This window comes from Dipodomys merriami, unplaced genomic scaffold (assembly GCF_024711535.1).
Source record: "Dipodomys merriami isolate MVZ:Mamm:240054 unplaced genomic scaffold, mDipMer1.0.p SCAF_3219, whole genome shotgun sequence".
NCBI classification, from domain to species: Eukaryota; Metazoa; Chordata; class Mammalia; order Rodentia; family Heteromyidae; genus Dipodomys; species Dipodomys merriami.
Window position 1 is genome coordinate 1 of NW_027204737.1, and position 20,919 is coordinate 20,919.

Consider the following 20,919-nt stretch of genomic DNA (forward strand, 5'->3'; position numbering starts at 1 on the left):
CTCCGGCCTTGGCCTGGCGGGTATGAGCATGGGGGAGAACCTGTCAGTCTGAGGGGATGGCCGCTACAGACTTTTTCCCTTGCCCCAAGATGACTGGGAATTCTCCTCTGCCTTGGAAGTTCCCTGGGTCAACGTTTGCAGGAATCTAAAAGAAAAATTCTCTGGAATGAGTAGAGGGGGTTTGAGTGCCTTGGTAAGTGGATTTGAGATGTTGCCCCGTTCACTGAGACCTGATTTTCTCTTTGTGTGGCCATTTGTCTGTCTTGTTTACTTCGGTGTGTTTTCTTTTCTGTTTTCTGAGGTAAGGAAGGTCTGAGTGAGAATGGCAGGCTCACTCAGCAGACTCTGGATTCAGCTTGCTGAGTGGGAGCAGCACAGAGTTCTGGTAGGATGAGCTGGGGGCCAATTAGTCCCCAACTCAGCCTTTGGTTCTTGTCTTGTCCTGTTTTAGAATTGGTACCAGTTTTAAATATGGGTTCTTGGTTGTTGTGTTTATTTGTGTTTTAGTTATTTATTTGAACATCTCTGGGGGAATAAAAGTTCCAGCCTCTGGCTGGGCTCCGCCACAGACCTGCTATGTCCCCCTCCCTGTGAGGCATGGAAGGTTGATGGACTAGTTTGGTTTCCTTCAAGATTCAGGCTGTATTTTCTCCTTGTGGAGGCTGCCGGCGGGGAGGGTGTAGAAAGACGTGTGACTGGTTTGGACTGTTCAGCTGGTCCTGACAATGTAACAATTTGTAAAGTGCTTTTGTCTAAAATTGGATAAAAAAAATCAGGCCAGTTTAGTTTCAAGTGACCCCTTCCCCCAGCCCTCCTCCAACAAGAAGGGATTCAAAAGGTCCATTGGTGAATTGCCTTGCTAAACAAGCAAGCTCTGGGAAAATGAAGCTCAACAAAGTTACTTAGTTTAAAGAAATAGTGTTTTAAATTTTTGTTTAAAAATTTTAGAAAATGTACATACAACCGATTTTGATTTTTGCGCACTTTAATATCTGTGTGTTTTTTTAATGTGTTTGTGAACATGTTCAAGATAAAAATTGTCAGCATGCTGTAACAATTGGCTGAAATTGAAATTTAAATGTAAAGGTTAGTTTAACACTGTCAAAGACTGTACCTGTTTTGTTTGTTTAAAACCGTGTATTTCATTCAAGAATCAAGAGAAAAGAAAAGGGAAAATCTGTAGGGGTGAGGGGTGAAAAGGCAGAAGTGCAGTTCAGCTGGTCATGCATGGTATGACAGGCCCTGGGAGAAGTCCACGCATGTGAAAGAGGGCAAGCTGGCACGAACGCAGTTCATCTAACCCAAGAGTCAAATTGGGTGCATGCCCATTCCATAGAAGGGGCTGAGTGGCCCATCTTTGTTCTCTCTTTTCCCTGCAGAAGACACTGAAAACATGATAGTTAAAATGAGTGATGTGATGATCTGATTAGTATTACTAAAACTGCCCCTTGGATGTGTTAAAATTAAAATTAAGAAGCCCTTTAAAAGAGGGTTAAAAAGTTTATTTGTATAATGTGATTTGCTTTCAATGATGTTTTAAAATTAGGATGTTTCTAAAAGTCATAAAGGTGTTAAGTCTAGATTTTTGATACAGTGATGGGGACTGTAATTCTTGCATTAAGGAAAAATTTTTATTTGAGTTTAAATTTTAATGTATATCTGTTTTAAAACAAGCAGCCAAGAGACAATGAGTGACACTTAGCCTCAAGATTTTAAAGGATTTTTTTTTCAAAATGCAAGTGACAACTAAAGTATAAAGTATTAAAAGAGATTAATAAAAGGCTTTAAGAATTAGGAATGGAGTTTTGGATATAAAGTTTAAAAGTAAAATTATATTTGCCACAAAATGCACAAAGGAAAAAATTAGGATTACAAAAAGAATTGCTATTCCACTTTGCTCTTATAGGTTTTTAACAGTTTCCAGCAAGCCCAGAGCAAAGCACAGAGGATACTTACAAGTTTGTCAGATGTAACCTGGCTCTTAATAAGTTTCAGGTAAACGCATGCTTAAAAGGTACTTCTATGTTGACCACCTTGTTGCTTTTAATTGGAGTAAAGTGGCCTTTTATAAGACTCATTGATCAGCAAACTGGTTCAAAGCCAGCCCGGGCAGAAAAAGGTCCCTGTGAGCCAGCAGAGTGCTGAAAGAGCAAGCAAAGTTGCTTTAGGACTCAAAGTGGCAGAGTGTTAGCCTTAAGCTAGAGAGCTGAGGGACAACACTCAGGCCCCGAGATCAAGTCCAGAGACCAGCTAAGGGAAATGCCAATGAGGCATTTACCCCAGTGTAGAGAAGACACTCCTGGGACAAGAGCAATGGAGGAGCATCCAGAGGCAGTAAGCCATTGCTTGGATGGCAGAAATGTCAGATCCTAGAGTCATTTGTGTGTGGCCCTTCAAAAATTGGTCAGAGCCAGGAGGTCATGGGAAGATAGTCACGGACGTTAGGCATGCTTACAAACTATCTACCTTGTAAGGAACAGAAACTTGCCAGTCCTCTGTGATAGTAAAAAGCTAATGTTATAAAATGTGAGGGATAGTTTAAATCCCAACCCCTTTATGTGCCAAGAGTTCTAATTGGCAGTAAATTTTGAGCTGACACCAGGAACATGAAATTCATCTGCTCAGAAAAAAGTTTGTAAACCTGAGAGTGTGTTTCTATTGACATCTGTCTGAAGGCCTGCAAAGGTAACTTAGGCTTTGTTAGAGTCACTAGAGATCACATTCCTAAGTCATCCAGAAAGATGCTTTTACAAACCAGAGTGCTAAACAATCTACTCTGCTGTAGCCAGAGAAATGTTCTGTGCTGTTGTAAAAAAAGTTAAAATATTGTTTTTAATGGCATCTAACCCTGATAACCTCTTTGTAAAATAGGCTAAGGTTATAGGTTCCTGGCTAGGTAGGATCAACACCCCTGAAGTCAGCTTGAAGAAGTTACAGAAGATGGACCTTCGCCCATCAACCTCCTGTTAAGATCAAGAGTCCAGAGTCAGTTTTGGAAAAATGAGGCAAAATAGATAAAAATATAATGGTGTTAACAGGTGTGCAAGTGTGGAGACTGCATCTGTCAGAGATGGTTACAAGACTAAGCCTTCTTTGTTTATTTACAAAAATATCTGGTTAGAAAGAAAGTTGTTATTTTGGTAAATTGTTCAGGACTATTGTCTAAACAGTCTTAAAAATCAACGGGGCCACAGCCTGCCAAGCCTATGTAATGTATCCTTAACCAGTCTGTGTAGAAATTTGCCTCCCAGCACAAGGTGTGACAGTTCCTTGGGGCCACTGAGAAAGTTCGATGATAGTCTGACAGTCACCTAGAGGAAATCTACATTGTCACAAAAACCACCTACACCATGGTAAAAGTAGACTGAACTCCTGCCTCATTCCATCACCTAAGATTGCTTCCTAGTTGAAGGTTGCTAAAACTAAGATCTTGTGAGACATTCTTTTGGGTGATATCCAGAAACACTCTCTATTCCCACAGTGGATATTGGGGGCAAGGATATCACTGGCTTGCTAGCCTTAGGCACTTCAGTGCATAGTGACTGGAAATCCGCTCTTAAAGTTACACCATAGTTTGGCTCTGATATGGTAATAACCTGCTGAATGTGTTATCAATACAGATAGTAAAAGGAATGAGACCAGCCCTACTCTTAGCCTTAAAATTTAGCAAGCTTCTGCATCTCAGTGGTGCCTTGAGGCTGTTCTGAGATTAAAAAAAAAAAAAACTCAAGGAATTGTGAAGAAGAGGAGGGTAGCAAAGAAAGCCTTGGGAAAAAAGTTGGGGAAAAATTGGTATCTTCTGGATAAGAAAGGATTTAAAAAGTAAGGGCCTTTGGTACTGTTAATTTTGTTACTTACAATCAGACCTTGTAAAAAGAGATCAGCGCAGTCCATCTATTAGTTCTGAGATCCCAATACCAAACTGTAAATATAAAAGACTGTACCAATTAAGGGACCATGATTAGTCCCTGATGCTCTAGAAGAGGAGAGAATGAAAAAGCTAGGCAACTCCATTTTTATTTAACACTCCATCTCAGTTCTGCGACTTGACTCCTGACCCACGTTAACCCCCATGCCAGGAATTTAAGACAGAAAGCCATGCACAAACAATTCTTGGAGCCATAGGTGGCATTTGCTTAAGGCAGGTGATTGCCCCTGAGTGACTTAGGGCTAAGAGTTTCAGTTAAAACCATATAATGGCCCAACCAACTGGTTCTTCAGAGCTCAGGGTGAAACATGCCATGTATATTGTTGGACTATGTGTGACTCATAACCATTTGTGGTCAAGCTACGGAACAAGGATATTTTTTTATAAATGTCAACCAATTATATTTGCCCAGCTTAGCTTGCTTTAAAAGTTAACCTTAAAGTTGTTTGTTTAGTACCATAAAAACTGTGCTGATTCTATGCTCAGGGCCTCTTAGCATCACCAGTTACCGAGTGCATGGAGGACCAAGCTTGAGCTTGCAATAAACGACTCTTTGCTGTTTGCATTGGTTGTAGTCTCTGGTGGTCTGTGAGGGGGAATCCAAATACAGGGTACTTGATTTTCAGCCAGGGTTAGCTTTGAACTGAAATCTTTGCCACAAAAGCCCTTTATTTTTTCCAATTAAAGCAACAAGGAGATCAAATAGAATAAGCAGAGCTTACCTGGTCTTCATCAAGAATTGCCAAAAAATATTCTGAAATGACAAAACTCATTAGATGTGATGAGAATTTTAGCACAGATATGCCCAGTATTTTAGGTCCATGTACTCAGTAGAATACACAACACAAAACAAAAAAGGCAAAACTCATCCTAAAATTTTGACAACAATGTTTAGACATCTTTGCTAACAAAGCACATCACATGGTTGGGCCTTAGTTACCAGGTCCTGTGAAAAGAACAACTTGTTAGCAAGGCACCTTAGAATAGCTGGATGGACTAGTATGCTTGGTGGAAGGTTAAGGGTCAGATGGGGTCAAACTCTTAACCCACCATATGGCCAAGATGGTCAATTCAAGATGGTGAATTTCTGAAAAATGCAAAGAAACCCTGAACAAATAGATCAAGCCAACATTGGCTAGCCTTTGAGAGGGAACCTAGAGGGGGGTCCCCGGGACCCAACCTGCTTCACAGTCTTCAAGACACAAGCCAAAAAGTTGTAGAAAAAAATGATAGAAAGTTGGATATGAATGGCAGATAGAGAGCAAAGAGAGCCTGAAATTAAACAGACTTCTGACCATTTACCTTGCAGTAGCAAAAACTGTGTACATCTGAGAATGGCTTAAAATTAGGCTCTCTGTCTCTCCCGGGAGCGCAGGAAGCATTTCAAAGGGATTTCATGGCTCAGGCGTGATTCGCAGCACCCCATTAAATAAGTAGGAGAGTCCGGTGAGAGAAGGGAGCTGACCAGGCAGAAGCGGTGTCCCAACTTCCCCCAGAGCCCTCTAGAGAGAAATGAACAAGCCCCCAAAGGTAAGCGTCCTCAGCTTCAGAGGTGATCGGCCTTTCAGCTAGAAGCCATAGGAGCTGTCTGGCGTGGCGCCACATCTGGACAGAGACTGAGCAACAAAGAGCCATAGAGAGTAGTTTCACTCACCAGAGTAGAGAGGTGGTGTGGACGTGGTTGTGAAGGCCAGCAATGGTATCTATGCACTGTGTTCACAGCAGACAGACTGGTTCCCAAAAGGCCATCAGAACTGTGGGTATTCCTCAGAGCAAAAAGGGAAAAACAAACAAACAAACAAAAACAAAAAAGAGGAAAAAAATAGAGTAATCCCAGCTATCCTGACTTTAAGCCCTCTATCCGAGTCATGGCACCATTTATGTCAGCTTTTTAAAAAGAGGTAGCCGAATAAGAACTGCACCACACACCTGGTATTCAGGTAAGGGGTAGGTTTATTCATCATTCTGGCTAGGACCAGGCTATGTAGGCCCTCCATATCGCTGGGAAAGGCCTGGGAATGAGAGCTGGGAAAGAAGAGAATGAAAGAGCTGAGAAAGAGCTAGAAAAGAGCAGAGAGAAGGCTAGATCTTTATACACCACTGAAGTCTTTGATCCATTTTGGAGTTGATTCTGGTGCATGAAGTCAAAGCAGACACCCTGAAAACATTACAAGAATAAGAGAAATCTAGGGCTCCTTGGCACAGGCCAAAATTTTCTTAATAAAGACCCAAAAACACAACAAATCAAAGGTTGGACAAATGGTATTGCATGAAACTGCAGAGTTTCTGCACGGCAAAGGACATATCTAGAAAGATCAAAAGAAAGCCCATGGATTGGGAGAAGATCTTCACTAGCCATACAATGGACTAGGGCCTCCTATCTAAAAACTACTTAGAGCTCAAACAATTAAATCCTCCAACAATAAATCCTCAAACAACATCCTGATTAACAAGTAGGCTAGAGACTTAGAGTTCTCTGAAGAAATAAGAGTGGCCAATAGACACATGAAGAACTGTTCAACTTCTCTAGCAGAAATGCAAATCAAAAGAGCATTGAGATTCTACCTCCCCCTAGTTAGAATGGCTAGAATCAAGAAATCTGATAACAGATGATGGAGGGGATGTGGCCAAAAGGGAACCCTACTACATTGTTGGTGGGATTATAAACTTGTTCAACTACTTTGGAAAGCAATTTAGAGGTTCCTCAAAAGACTCTACATTGAGAAATCCCACTTTTGGGCATTTACCAAAATGATCACAAACAAGACCATACTAAAGCTACCAACCCAACTATGTTTATCGCAGCATTATTCACCATAGCTAAGATATGGAACCAACCCAGATGCCCCTCAGTAGATGAATGGATCAAGCAAATGTGGTATATGTACACAGTGGAATTCTATGCCTCCATCATAAAGAATGACATTGTTTCATTTGTAAAGACTTGGAAAAAAATTAAGTGAAGTAAGCCAGATTTAAAGAAACATATGTCCCATGGTTTCCCTTATCCGCAATAACTAATATGTCTACGACAAGTAGAGTAGGTCAAAAGCTACGTACACGTGAACATATAACCTGATGCTAAGCAAAATGAATCCCAAGATAGGGACACAAGTGGTTTTATCTTTCTCGATGTAGTTTTTAATGTATTTATAAAAGAAACAGAAAAATCACATAGTACATTGTATATTCTTCCTGTATATTCTTTCCCTGTTTTCACTGCATTTGATTCTGCTACCCTGGATCTTGTATATATATTTTTCTAATTTAGGGAGGGGAAGGGAAATAACAAAATGCTGAAATAAGGATACAGTTTGACCAACAACATGCTGAAATAAGGATACAATTTGACCCACTGTAACAATGAGATGTACAAGACACTATATTGAAAAGGAATGTTACAACTGTGGAGAGGGGGGAGGGAGGATTTGGGGAGGAGAGAAAGGATAGTTGTAGAGGGGGGAGGGAGGATTTGGGGAGGAGAGAAAGGATAGTAGGGGAAACAATGGAGGGGGTAACAATGCTTGATAGAACATGTACTCATTTACATAATTGCAAAACCTCTGTACATTATCTTTACAATAAAAAATATAAACGTTTTTGTAGAGATGGAGACCAAGCTTGTCCTTAGGAAGCCCAAAGAAAAATGTGGACTCTATACAGGTGTGTGTTGGGGAAGAGGTGGGAGAGATTGTCTACTGCAGTGCTGACCAAAGCTTTTTACAATGTACCTGAAAGTACAAGGGTTTTCTACTGATCTTGGTGTTCAGGCGGTGGTGGGGGAGCAGCGCAGAGCAGCCGCCAGTTCCAGCATGGCATCATGGACATGAAGTGGCTCACCAAGGTGCTGGACCCGTGGATAGAATAGCTGAATAAATGCAAGCAGCTGAGTCCCACATCAAGAGTCCCTGTGAGAAGGCTAAGGAAATCCTGAAAAAAGAATCCCATGTACAAGAGCTTCCATGTCTAGTCACACTGTGGAGATGTGCACGAGCAATTTCAAGATCTCATGGAACTGTTTAGAATTGGTGGGAAATCACCAGAAACAAATTACTTGTTTATGGGAGATTATATTGACAAAGGATATTATTCACTTGAAACAGTCATACTGCTTCTAGCTCTTAAATTTCATTACCATGAACACATCACCATTCTTCGAGGGAATCGTGAGAGCACACAAGTTTATGGTTTCTATGATGAGTGTTTAAGGAAATATGGAAATGAAATGTTAGTCAAAAAGGTCTGTAAACTTTTCCAATCTTCCTCTCACTGCATTGGTGGATGGGCAGATCTTCTAACTGCATGGTGGTTTCTCAGCATCCATAGATACCCTGGATCACATCTGAGCCTTGATCACCTACAGGAATTTCCCCATGAGGGTCTGTGACTTGCTGAAGTCTGATCCAGATGATGGTACTGTTTGGGGTATATCTCCTCCAGCTGGTTTCACCTTTGAGCAAGATATTTCTGAGACATTTAATCATACCAGTGAAAGGGCTGACATTGGTGTCTAAAGCTCATCAGTTGGTGATGGAGGGATGTAACTGGTGCCATGACCAGAATGTAGTAATGATTTTCAGTGCTCTATTGTTATCTTTATGGTAACCAGCTGCAATCATGGACATTAATGGCATTCTCAAATATTCTTTCTTGCAGTTTGATCCAGCACCTCATAGAGGTGAGCCACATTTACTACTTTCATGGTATCTGAAGCCTCAGACTGCACATCTATGTTTAGTGATGTATTCTCAGCTACAGAACCAGATCTCGGAGCTGAATCTCCTCATTTTTCTGAATATCCTCATTTTTCTCTAGCAAGGATTTTTTGGAGAAACTTCACATATGATTTTCCTTGTTCTTTAAGTTGATCTATTAGATTAGTAAATGCTCAACATTAACAGATCTTGCATTTTTGCCCACAATGTCTTGGATTTGGTAATATAGTCAGGAACTTGAACAAGCCTACACCAAACTTGTTCTTTTCTGATGAAAAGAATTCTATTTGCCTTCTTCTGTTGGCCACCTCAATCCATGTTGTTATGTCGATCGTCAACACATTCACTGCTCCAGTTGGGTAAATCCTGATTGTTCATACTTTTGTCAAAAGGACCTCCTCCTGTGGCCATGTTGGCTTTCACAAATAACTTTCTTGGTCAGTTGGTGCTGAAGTCCTGGCCCAGGGCATGATCTCCGGATCCTGCCTCTCCCTCTGACGACCATTCATCATGATTTTTCTGTGTGAGGTACAGTTCAGTGCCCAGGAGGATGATGAACCCTGACATGGATGCAGTTGATGTGGAAAATCAGATAGAACTAGAGGGAAAAACACGACTTATTAATCAAGTGTTGGAACTTCAACACACACTTGAAGATCTCTCAGCAAGAGTAGATGCAGTTAAGGAAGAAAAACTGAAGCTGAAATCAGAAAACCAAGTTCTTGGACAATATATAGAAAACGCCATGTCTGCTTCTAGTGTTTTCCAAACTGACACAAAAAGCAAAAGAAAGTAAGGGATTGAGTTCATTTACGGATTTGCTGCTTCTCTTTCTCCCTCTCTCTCTTTCCTTCACTCCATTCCTTCACCCTCCCTTCCTCTCTCCCCCCTTTAAAATGTGGGTAGATTCTAAAAGTTACAGTACCTTTGTTTATGAAAACAATGTCAAATATAGGCAAAATTAACTACTTAACAGGAGACTTCCATTAGTCTGTGTATTATGTTAGTCTAAGAAAATGTGCAGATATCTTGTAGAGACTTTATGATTAGAATTGCATATATTTTAACTTGAAGATGAATGTCTTATTGAATTTGCGTTGATATGTAGGCTTAGGAATGTCATTTACTACATGCTTACTTAGTGAGATATACAAGAAAATAACCATGTTGTGAAATGTGACCAAAATCATGTACTGAATGCACAGCTTTATGTATGTATCTGACCACCATTGTGTGCCTCTCCTCCATCTGCCTCATCCTCCCTATTTCTCTTCTCCTAAGTCAAGATAGTTTCACATTTGCAAAAGTACTTTGAGTAGTAATCACCTAACAGTAACCTGATGTGTAAGTCCTGATGTTAACCAAAACCTTTCCTAAAGTTTGTCAGTTGTGTTAGTAATAAGATAGGACTGATGGTTTCTGTTTAATTATTTGAAAACAGATTTGGGCTATAAAGAGGATTTTAATTTGAAACTAATTTATCAAATTGAGATTCGTTTAAAAACAAAAAAGCAACTTAATTTTGCACCAAATAAGCAACTTGGTATCTGAAAAGATAAACATTTTGGTTATGTATCTATTAGAAGTAGAAAATCTTGGAGGAATAAATAGAAATAGGTAAAAAAAATTGATAAAAGTAGCAACTTACTCCAAATGTTTTCACTCCAGATTTGTATTGTCTCTGTCACAGAACAGACTTATGGGGAATATATATATATATATATATATATATATATATATATATATATATATATATATATATGAAAGTGGGTTAAGTTTGAATGATCTTATATATGCCACATACTATGCTATACCAGCTCTAGAATTTGGTTGCAAGGTTTATTTGTTGTACCGAGTCAATTAACTGTTACCAAATTCTTTGATGATTGTACTAGTATTAGAATCATGAATAAGTGATTTTTATATGTATAATTGGTAAGCTCAGTATTTTTATCTCATTCTTTCTATAAATTCAACTAATTGGTTTGTAGAATTTTAGTCATTATTTTAATTTTAAAAATGTAGTTCATAGATTTCATTTGGTAAAGAATCAATATCAGAGGTAATATCAAGATATTATACTAGGAAAAGAGATCCACTAATATAGCTTATGGTTATTAGATTTGAACTACTTTAATCATGGGATAATTTTATGTGTTAGTATAAGATTTGATGAATGACTTTAACTATATAAAGATGTAATAGTCATACTGCAAACATTTTGCATCCCTTTGGTGACCTAATTTTACAAATATTTAAAATTGTGTTGCATTTCTTTTTGCTGTTTAAGAAAAAGATGTTTCAGAGAAAAGAAAAACACCAAGCTTTCTCTTACATAGGCTACATGCTATTCTATACCAGCTCTAGGGTTTGGTTGCAAGGTTTATTTGTTGTACCCTGTTGTAACCAACTTTCTTTTCAGAAGCTAGTTTTTGCAGCTCAGAAAGAGTGAATTTCCTGTCCACGCTTCACATCTGTTGTCTGCTGTAAAGGAGACCCAAGCAGTGGTGGGCAGGCCCCCCGAATCCAACACCAGCGGCAGATCTTCCTCAGAGAGCTTGGCAGGGAGGCCCACAACTTCCTTGCTCACAACATGGAGCCTAAAATTCATCTTTCTTACGTTGGCTTCTCTGTGTCAACCATTGCAGCCAGTGCCATCTTAGGACCTCATCGTGGTGGGGTCTTAAGCATTTTATTATATAATAATACAAATTCTCACAACTTACATTAAATTATTTACTCAGGCTTCTATGGTAATATCATATTTTCTTTTTTGTCTCTTTAAGAGAGAAACAAAGAACACTTCAGTACAAATGTTAATTTCAAACTTTCCCTGGGCACTATGGTGAAAAGAGACAATTAAGAGGTTACTCTCTATCTTAAAAAGAGGTTAATGTAAATGCCTAAATCAGAATTAAATACTTGCTAGGTGGAGCTACAAATGTGTCATTGTAGTTTACGTGAAAAAGTTTATCCTAATACTCTGTATTTTATTGTTACTCCCTAACTTTACCCTAATACTCCCTGACTTTATCGTAATACTCTGAAAGTCAGGGAACAACAATAACATACAAAGTTTCACTTAAATGAGAAAATGACTTAAAAGTTGAGAAAGTTCAAGGATCAGAAAGACAGGTGTAGCAAAAGATCTGCTGAACAGAAGTGGTAGATAGAAATAAACTAAAATAAAACTAAGTCTTTCTGATCCTTGAACTCATTTTTTATTATCTCCAGTTGTACATGAGTTACCATTTAACAAAGCAATTTATGAATACAACTCACTTGATCAGTGGTACTCAACATTCTCACTCACCCCCCCTGACCTTTTCTTAGTTGTTTGGAATATACATGGAATTCTTGATTTCTCCCCCTCTTCATTTGTCTCTCCCCCTCTTCATTTGTCTACTGCTCTCTCCTTGGCCCCAACTACCTCTTGCAAGTACTGTTTCTTGTTGCTTATTTTGTTGGGCTATCGCTTTGCCTTCTAAGGAATTTTGAGTACTTTGAGCATTTGCTTAAATCTGCCACTTGGATATCATCCAGTGTTTACTTACAGGTTTCATTGTTTAAATATACCAACTTTTCTTGATTCATTTGTCCATTTAAGAGCACCTGTGCTGATTCCATTCCATACTGGATATCCACTTGCTATTCCTTAGGTTACACAGGCTTTTTGTTCACTCATAGAATCCAGCCAAATATCACATGACTCCAATCCTAAGTGTCTGTTACTTTCACTGATCTGTTTGTTCTTCAATTTCTATCTGCAAAATGGGGTAATTGGACACACCATCTTTCTAATGTTGCTAAAATTAGCAATTATGTCAATATACAAAAAATAATTGAAACAGTGCCTGACACATAATGTTCAATGTTATGTGAATCCATACCATAATTTGCTGATGTTTAAAATGAAGATAACAAGAAGATGACAATTCTGACCTCGTAAGATTAAGTGAGATATTGAAGTATCTAACTTATAATAAATATAAGATCCCTTACTGCTTTCATTATAAAGTACTTTTACAAAACTAGGTGCTGGTGGCTCAGGCCTGTAGTCCTAACTACTCAGGAGGCTGAGATCTGAGGATCGTTGTTCAAAGCCAGGGCAGAAAAGTCCATGACACTCTTTTTTTTTAAACTAGGGCTGAGAACTGAACCCAGGGCCTTGGGCGCCCCAGTCGGGCGCCCTTCCACTGGGCTAAACCCCCAGCCCCTCCATGAGACTCTTATCTCCAATAAACCACTCAGAAAACCAGAAGTGGCACTGTGGCTCAAGTGGTAGAGCGCTAGCCTTGACCTGAAGAGCTGAGGGACAGCACTGAAGCCCAGAGTTCAAGCCCCATGACCACACCAAAAAAGTACTTTTACAGTTTGAAATAACATGCACGCATGTGCATGCGTATACACATACACACACACTTAAGGAGTACCATGGTAAACTCTCAGAAGACAGTTTTAGAAATCTGTGAAGTTGCCAGTAAAAGCATTGGCTTAAGTTTTACTGGGGCAATGTATTTATGCCTAAGGTCCAAAAGTTGTCAACTTCCAAAAACTGACATAGAAATTTACATGATATATTTGATGAACCTTTTGAAGAGGCTTATTTATGTCATTTTAGAATAAAGCAATTCTATCAATGTCGATAAAGCTTTGCAGCACTCATTTCTTCCACCCACTTGAACAACTTTAAAGTCTGTAAGCTTGTCAAGAAGCTGTTTTTCATTTCACTTCGAAACTGTCCATGATAAAAAACGAGAAAGCCTACATTAAAGAGCATTTATAATAATAGTAATAAAACACCCATACGCTTGGAGATAAACCAACTTTAAAAATGAGTTTTGGCTCTCAACTTATTCTTTCACATTAACATATTTTGAACAAAAGCATGCAAATGTTTGTGTGAGTAGTTGTTTCATAAATAGAGTTTTCATAAATAGAGTTTTTTTGAGGTTTTATATTTCACAGCAAAAAGATATTAAGTAGAAGATACAGAGATTTCCTATATACCCTGACACACTATCACTATCCTCTGAGTAGTACATTGTTACAAATGACACCTCACTATCACCTGAAGTGTCCCCCACAGTTTGTATCAGGGTTCACTTTTGGTATAAATTTATACACATTCATGGAATGAACATCAGCATGAATCTATCATGATAGAATCAATTGATCTCTTTATCCTGCTTTCTTATTGCTTCACTCTGTCTCTTTGCCCCTGGTAACTACTGACCTTTCTACTGTCTCCATGGTTTTGCCTTTGTACATACATTTAATAAATAGTGCATACATCTCTACTATTCTGATTAGTTTCTTTTAACAAGTGATTGCTTAAATTTCCTCCATGTCCATTGCTAGATACTCATTTATATTTTAGCACAGATTACTACATTGGATGTGCCACAGCTTATTCATTCAGTTAGTTACTGAAAGACATCTTCTTTCCAAGTTTAGACAAGTATGGATAAAGCTGTTGTGAAAGCCCACATTGTAATTTCATTTTAGACATGAGTTTCTAGCTCTTCTGTGTAAATAGTAAGGAACATGATTTCTGACAAAACATTTTCACCATATGACCTTGCCATTATGTTCCTTACTTCCAGTGTACCTGTACAATTGCATTCTCCACCAAAAATGAGTAAGTTTCTGTTCATGTCTTCAGCATTTGGTGGAGTGAATGCTCTGGATTTGGGCCCTTCTAATAGGCTTATAATAATACCTTTTGGTTTAAAGCATCATTCCCGTGCAGCATTTTTCAGACATATTTGTCATCCTTGCATATTTTTGTAATATACAGAGTGGAATTTTTTCACAAGTTTTTGCTTGGGTTGATTATTAATAGTATATTTATCAGGCTATTCAGACTTTTTTCTTGTCCCTTAGTAAGATTTTATCTTTTTCATTACTGAGTTTTTTACCCCATAATTGTCCTCTGTTTGGAGTGAGTTACATGGAAATCAGCTGCACCAATACCTCAATCTGTAGTAACACCAAATAAACTTTAAATTTTGATATGGTTTGCACCAATAAACTTTAAAAAGTCTTGGTGTAGATCAATTGAAAAGTTTAAGTTGAATTCTTTTAAATCAAAGCTAGTTTTATTTTTTAAAAAATAGCATTTAAACTAGAGATTTGAGAATCTTGGTGTCATGGCTTCACAGTTTGAAGCTAGTCTGGTTAGAGATGTCTGTCAGACTGTTACCTCCATTAGACAAAATAAAAGCTGGAAGTGGAGCTATGGCTTAAGTGGTAGAAGGCTAACCTTGACAAAAACTCGGAGACAGTGGCCAAGCCTTGAGTTAAACCCAGGACTAGCACCAAAAAAAGGTATTTAATAGGATGGGATTTGTGCATTTAAAACTATGACATTAAGTATTTCAAAGAAAAGATAAATGAATGAAAGTAGAGTCTATGTAATGGACTTAACAAAAATTGCTTAAAATGTCCATACAATAGGAAGCAATGCATAGATTCAATTCAATCTTTTAAATTTCCAGTGGCACTATTCATAGAAATAGTAAAAAAAAAAAACAATAGAATATACAAATGGCACCACAAAAGACCTTCCATAACCAAAACAATCTTGATAAAAATGAGCTGGATTATAACTCTAGCTACTTAAGAGGCTGAGATCTGAGGATGACAGTTCAAAGCCATCCTAGATAGGTAGTCCCTTTATATGATTTCTTTTAGTGAAATGAGCTCCTTTCCTATAACTTAGCATACTTCTTTCCCTCTCCACAGCTTAACATGCTCCCTTCCTAGGCAACACTAGGCCCATTTAGTAAATAATCAGCCTCCAACCCCCTTTATCTTGGGATGGCACTTCTCTGGGGCAGCTACCACCATATAAGGCAACAAGAGCCCCTAACAGTGACCTTCAGTTCCAGGCAATTGCAGGACCCCTTATCTATCTATTATTTGGACAGCAGCCATAAATCCTAGTCTGCCATGATGAAGCCCCTGGCCCACACATCCACACCACGGTCTCCTCCTACCCCCTTCTAGCTCCTCCTAAGCCTCCTAGGTAATATAGGTCACCTCAGAAAATAGCCAGTGCTTCTTCTCACTTCTCCCTTGTGGGAAGAGGTCTTGCGGTTCCTTTCCCGGCAGGCAATAAACCTTTCTTTGTTCTCTGTACCTGCATGTCTGCATGATTTTCTGACACAGAGTAATTTATTCTTACAATTTTTTATAGAACCATTTTGAAAAATGTGTTTCTGCCTAGTACTTTGGAATGTCACAAGTATTATACTGGGATGGCATAGTTAAAATCCAGTTTATGCTAGGTACCAGTGGCTCATGCCTGTAATCCTAATTACCCAGGAGGCTGAGATCTGAGGTTTTGGGTTCAAAGCCAGCCCAGGCAGAAAAGTCAATGAGACTCTTATCTCTAATAAAATACTCAAAAGGCCAGAAGTGGCACTGTAGTGCAAGTGGTAGAGTTCTAGTCTTGATCACACAAAGGCTTAGGGACAGTGCCCACACCTTGAGTTCATGCCCCAGGACTGGAAAAAAAATCCAGTTTACTATCCTCTCACAAATCCAAGGAAGTCATTCAATTTTTGGAAAGTTCTAACAATGCAAAGCACTTTATTTTACACTTCAATAACAATCCAGAGTTTTCCATAGCTAGCTATGTTTAGGATGGCACAAAACAGCTAATTCTTGCTGTATCATTATGGTAGGTTCAACCATGGTCTCTCAAGAAATAGTTACATTCTAATTCCTAGTGCCTGTGGGTGTTGATGGTAAAGAAAGATTTGATTAAGAATCTTGAAACTGGATTATTCAAATGGATCCGTCATGGCTATAATCATGACTGTCCTTAAACTAAACACAGAGAAATATAGGTTACATTATTTCCTTCATTTGTGGTAGCTACAATGTGCCTATAATTTTCTAAAAACCAGAGGTTACGCAGTGGGTGAGCAAGGGGTTACAAATGAATTAACTGAAGTGTGATAGACTCTATAATAGAGAGTGCAAATAAAATAATTCTTTTTAAAAAACTCTTTAAAGTTCTTTAAAAAGTCAAAGTCCAACAAAATAAAGACCAGGAAATGGGTACTAGTAAGAGAGGCAGGTAAGGCCAAGTGGAGGGAATGAAGAGAGAAGGGGTAGAATACAGGCAAGTATTAATTGTATATACCACAGAATTGAGAAATATAAGAGGAGTGTGTCAAAAGTGGTGATGATGTTAAAGTGACAACACAGATTAAGATGCATTGTACACAAACTGCTGGGCTAAATGGCAAATTTAATGAATAACCCAAAATTAAGATAAATGAGGGAAAGGGAGTGTTGGGAAAGATGGATGATTAAGAAGTTTTACAAAGGTGTTTCCATTCGCCATAGCATAGGTAGATTTCATTAGAGAGGGGGTAATGTGATGAAAGCAGAGTTGGGATGATTATGCTTTGGTGATGGAAGAAGACACCACAGAGAAAGAAATACTAATGGTCACTAGAAGCTGGAAAAAATAAGCTAACAATGTTCCTTCAGCCTCCAGATAGAACCTATTTTAAGTTTTCTAGTTATTTTGGAGATGGAATCTCATAGATTTTTCTGCCCAGACTGGCTTCAAACTGCCATCCTCTAAATCCTGCATAGGTAGGATTACAGATATGAGCTACTGATACCTGGTTTACTAGGGTTTTTTTTTTTCACAACAAACTGCTACTTGGCCTATTATTTGGGGTCTCCTACACCTCCTCTCATTTTCCACCATTTTTGTTTTATATCACTGTACAAGGCTATATGGCTCAATTTCAGAGCTCTTCAACTAAAAGTTACTACTTTTCTAAGAAATTCGGTAAGTTTCATTATACTGCTTTCTGTTGAAGAGCTTTAAATAATCCTTGCCCAATACTATTTTTGTTATCCAGGACAATAGATTATTATAGGCAAATGAAAAATTCAGGACAGTACTCAAAAAATAGGGCATTTCATTTCGAAATAAATTATCTCTTACTTTGTCTCAGGGTATATTACAAGGATAAAAAGAAAACGCTAGGGAGGTAGTTAAACAGCACTTAGTCGTATTTTGGAGCAGCAATACTGTATTGATTCTATTTTACTTATTCTTTGAGTATGGTCAGTTTCCTACTCTACAGCTTACCTAAGTATGGTAATTTCTTGTGTCCATTTTTTAGTACACTGTAGCTTACCAAGTTCCTCAGTAACTGAGTATACTGGCTATTTCATTTTAGGACCCTTAAATACAGTTTATTTTTATTCTGGGATTTGCCTTCTGGACTTTGCATTATATTCACAAACTGCTTTGTTGAAAGGTCAACTCCTTTGTACAAGTAAAAGATTAAAATAAAATCACAAGTTTCAGTGACTTTATAAGTTGTTAAACACCTGTCTGGCTGAAAAGTGGCACATTTGGAGAGAGCATGGAATATTCTAATTCCTGAGTGATGTCCTTTTATAATCCTTAATCTAGGAGTAAACTTTTTCTGAGGACTTTGAACCATCCTAGAAAATGATCTAACAAAGAAGGGATGATGATTGACATCTGAAGGGGGGCAGTCTTGTAAGGTTCATCCCTGAAGTGGACAGACCTGGTGATTTGCCAATATGTACCAGAGAACTGAATTACATATTTTTGAGAAAAACGCACAGATCTCCAAGAGAGTTGAGTGTGAGAATAAAGTTATCTTTCCCCTATATTTGGGCACAAAATATAATGGGGAATAGTATTTCAGAAGCTAAGAGAAGATAAAAATGTGATGCCCAATAACCAGTAAATAGTTAACTCAACCTGAACTTTTGTGTTGATTCCTAGCCCAATTTGCTTTCTTTTTAGTTGTCTTTTTTCTAAGTTTTAGTAGCAGTTTCTATCTATAGTGAAGTTTGTTGACCGTATATAAGGTAAAGTTCCCCAAGTTCCTCTTCAGGGACCTGACATGGAAACTGTCAAGAAGAAGAGACCATTTGTTCCAACGTAAGTGCTCCCCTTCCAAGGAAGATTCCCCAAATATGAAGACTGTTATTGGAATGGGGATGGGGTCGCATGGTTACTCTTTGGAGGTCATGTGAATCAAAATGTCTACTATTCTGGTTTTTCAGTTAAATTAATTTTTGCAGCAAGAAATGAGCTTGATAAATGGTTGATTATTAAGGGTAATGTTGGTTCTCAGATCCAAGGTTGGAGAGTGGATATCATTGTTAAAGACATAGACAATCTGATTCTCAGTACAGCCCTTTAGGGGAGGTGTGGATGTTTGATTCACCATTCTTCTTGATGACATCTGAAAACAGCTACCAAATGTGAAACCAGGTCAGTTTTATAACTAATAGCATTGGATAAGTTACAGGTTACAAATGACAATTTCTGAAAGGGCTATTTATTGTCTGGGTGGCATGGACTATGATGATGAATCACTCTATGATGTCAAAATTATCATGGATGATCTCTAACCAAGAAATGTAAATATTTGTTGAAACTAGGGTTGTTGATGACACTGGTGAAGTTACATTTCTCAGGGTTCACATCCATGAAGAACACTGAAGTATCAGAAAAGGTACACAGATGATGAGCTTGTTGGCTTCCCACTTTAAGCCCAGTCTCCTCCTAGTGAAGAAGTCCACTCCTTTGATACTGGTGGAAGATGAGGACGGGCTTTACACTGATAACAAGTTTCTCAGTCTCAGCTCTGATTGTGCATCCCATGGACTCACACTGGAACACGTAGACTATATAGTTGTTCAGAAAGGTCACATTAATGACTATGTTATCCACTTTGTCAGAGTTATGGCATCTCTGGTGACCAGGAAGCAAATAATAACAAAATTCATTTGCTTTGACCTTTACTGTTATGACTTGAGGACTTGGTGGAACTTTATGCAGAGGAGTAGAAAACCTATGAATTTTGAAATTCCATTAGATATTAGTTTCTTGCACACAATGTGTCTTACTTTTTACAGAAATCCCGTTAGCTTGTATTTTTTCATTTGAAAAAATAGATCAAATTTCCTCACTCTCTAGGATTGTGACCCTGAAGAAATAACTAAATCTCATTTCTAAAGTAACTCAAAACTGTTCTGAGTTCATACAAATTTCTTCTTACCAACAACTTTTCGAATATGATACTTCTGCTTTGTTGATCTTGTTAAGCACCTTTGGTTACAAAGAACTTGATGGAGACTACCTAGAAGGGTCAGCACCACTCTTGAGAGGCCAAAGCAATCTGGCAATGAAGGAGCAAGCATCACAGCTAACTAGTGAGGGAATCATTTTCCCCCATAAGTTTATTTTGGTACATCCTACAAAATGAGGGAGGGAATTGTAGTTTTAGACTACTTTATCATAACAATGATAATCTCCCCTTTATTAAAGTAAGGAAAGACTCAGGCTTGAATTTTTACTGGGAAACCTCATCTAGCTAGTTCTATTTTTTAAAAAATGCTCTGTTATTTATATGAAATTCTAAGCCCCTGAATTACAAATAAGCATCCAAAGTAAAGACCTAGTCATGCTGTATCCTCTATAAACCTCCCCAAGTTCTAAGGCTCTTTCTCTCCTTATCTTTCTTTTGTCTCTAAAAATTTCTTCAGTGTCTATAAGCTGTTCTGCTGAAATTCAGGTGACACCTGTTTCTATTGTACTCAGGCCACCATTTCTGCAGATGTCTTCATTGGGTTGTCAACCATCCAACCTGTGTAAAGGTCTAAACTCAACTGAAATATACATGTTCATAACCAAGACAACTTTATTAATGAAAAACGTAAGTTTAAATTATTAGTAATAAGTTTTGTACCTTCTATCTTAATTTTAACCTAGTTAAATTCAGATGATTTGTCATCTAATATCTGTAGGTGCAATGCTAGAGCTAAATGAGAATATAGTCAGTTGATTGAATTAAGCTTTATTAAATGCCAATCATTTACTAGTCACTATGTTTAACATTGAAAATGTAAGGCAAATATCTATAATTTATGGAAACTTTTAATTCATGATACTAGTTTTACAACATCATTCTACATTTTATAAATAAGGTTTAGAGAGTTAGGTAATTTATCCAATAGCATAAAACAAGGGTCAGTCCCTGAGTTGATATGTGCTCAAGGCTAATCCTTATGTTCTTCATGCTACCTTATTTTACCTCTCAGAACCTAAAAATCTAAAACCTTACAATTTCAGCAAATATATTCACTTAGTATTTTCAGTATTATAAATTGCTATCTTTTATAACATTGCACATGGCCATGTTTCAAAACTGAATGAAACGTAAATAGTTTGGAGTAGTCACACTTCTTTGAATC

The 20,919-nt window shown here is 38.0% G+C and overlaps 2 pseudogenes; both read left to right on the forward strand.

Annotated features, from left to right (window-relative positions):
- The first annotated feature begins 7,748 nt into the window (after window positions 1-7,748).
- Window positions 7,749-8,743, forward strand: LOC138841540 (serine/threonine-protein phosphatase 2A catalytic subunit alpha isoform pseudogene; annotated as a pseudogene).
- A 450-nt stretch (window positions 8,744-9,193) lies between these two features.
- On the forward strand, window positions 9,194-9,439 carry LOC138841539 (short coiled-coil protein pseudogene; annotated as a pseudogene).
- The last annotated feature ends 11,480 nt before the right edge of the window (window positions 9,440-20,919 follow it).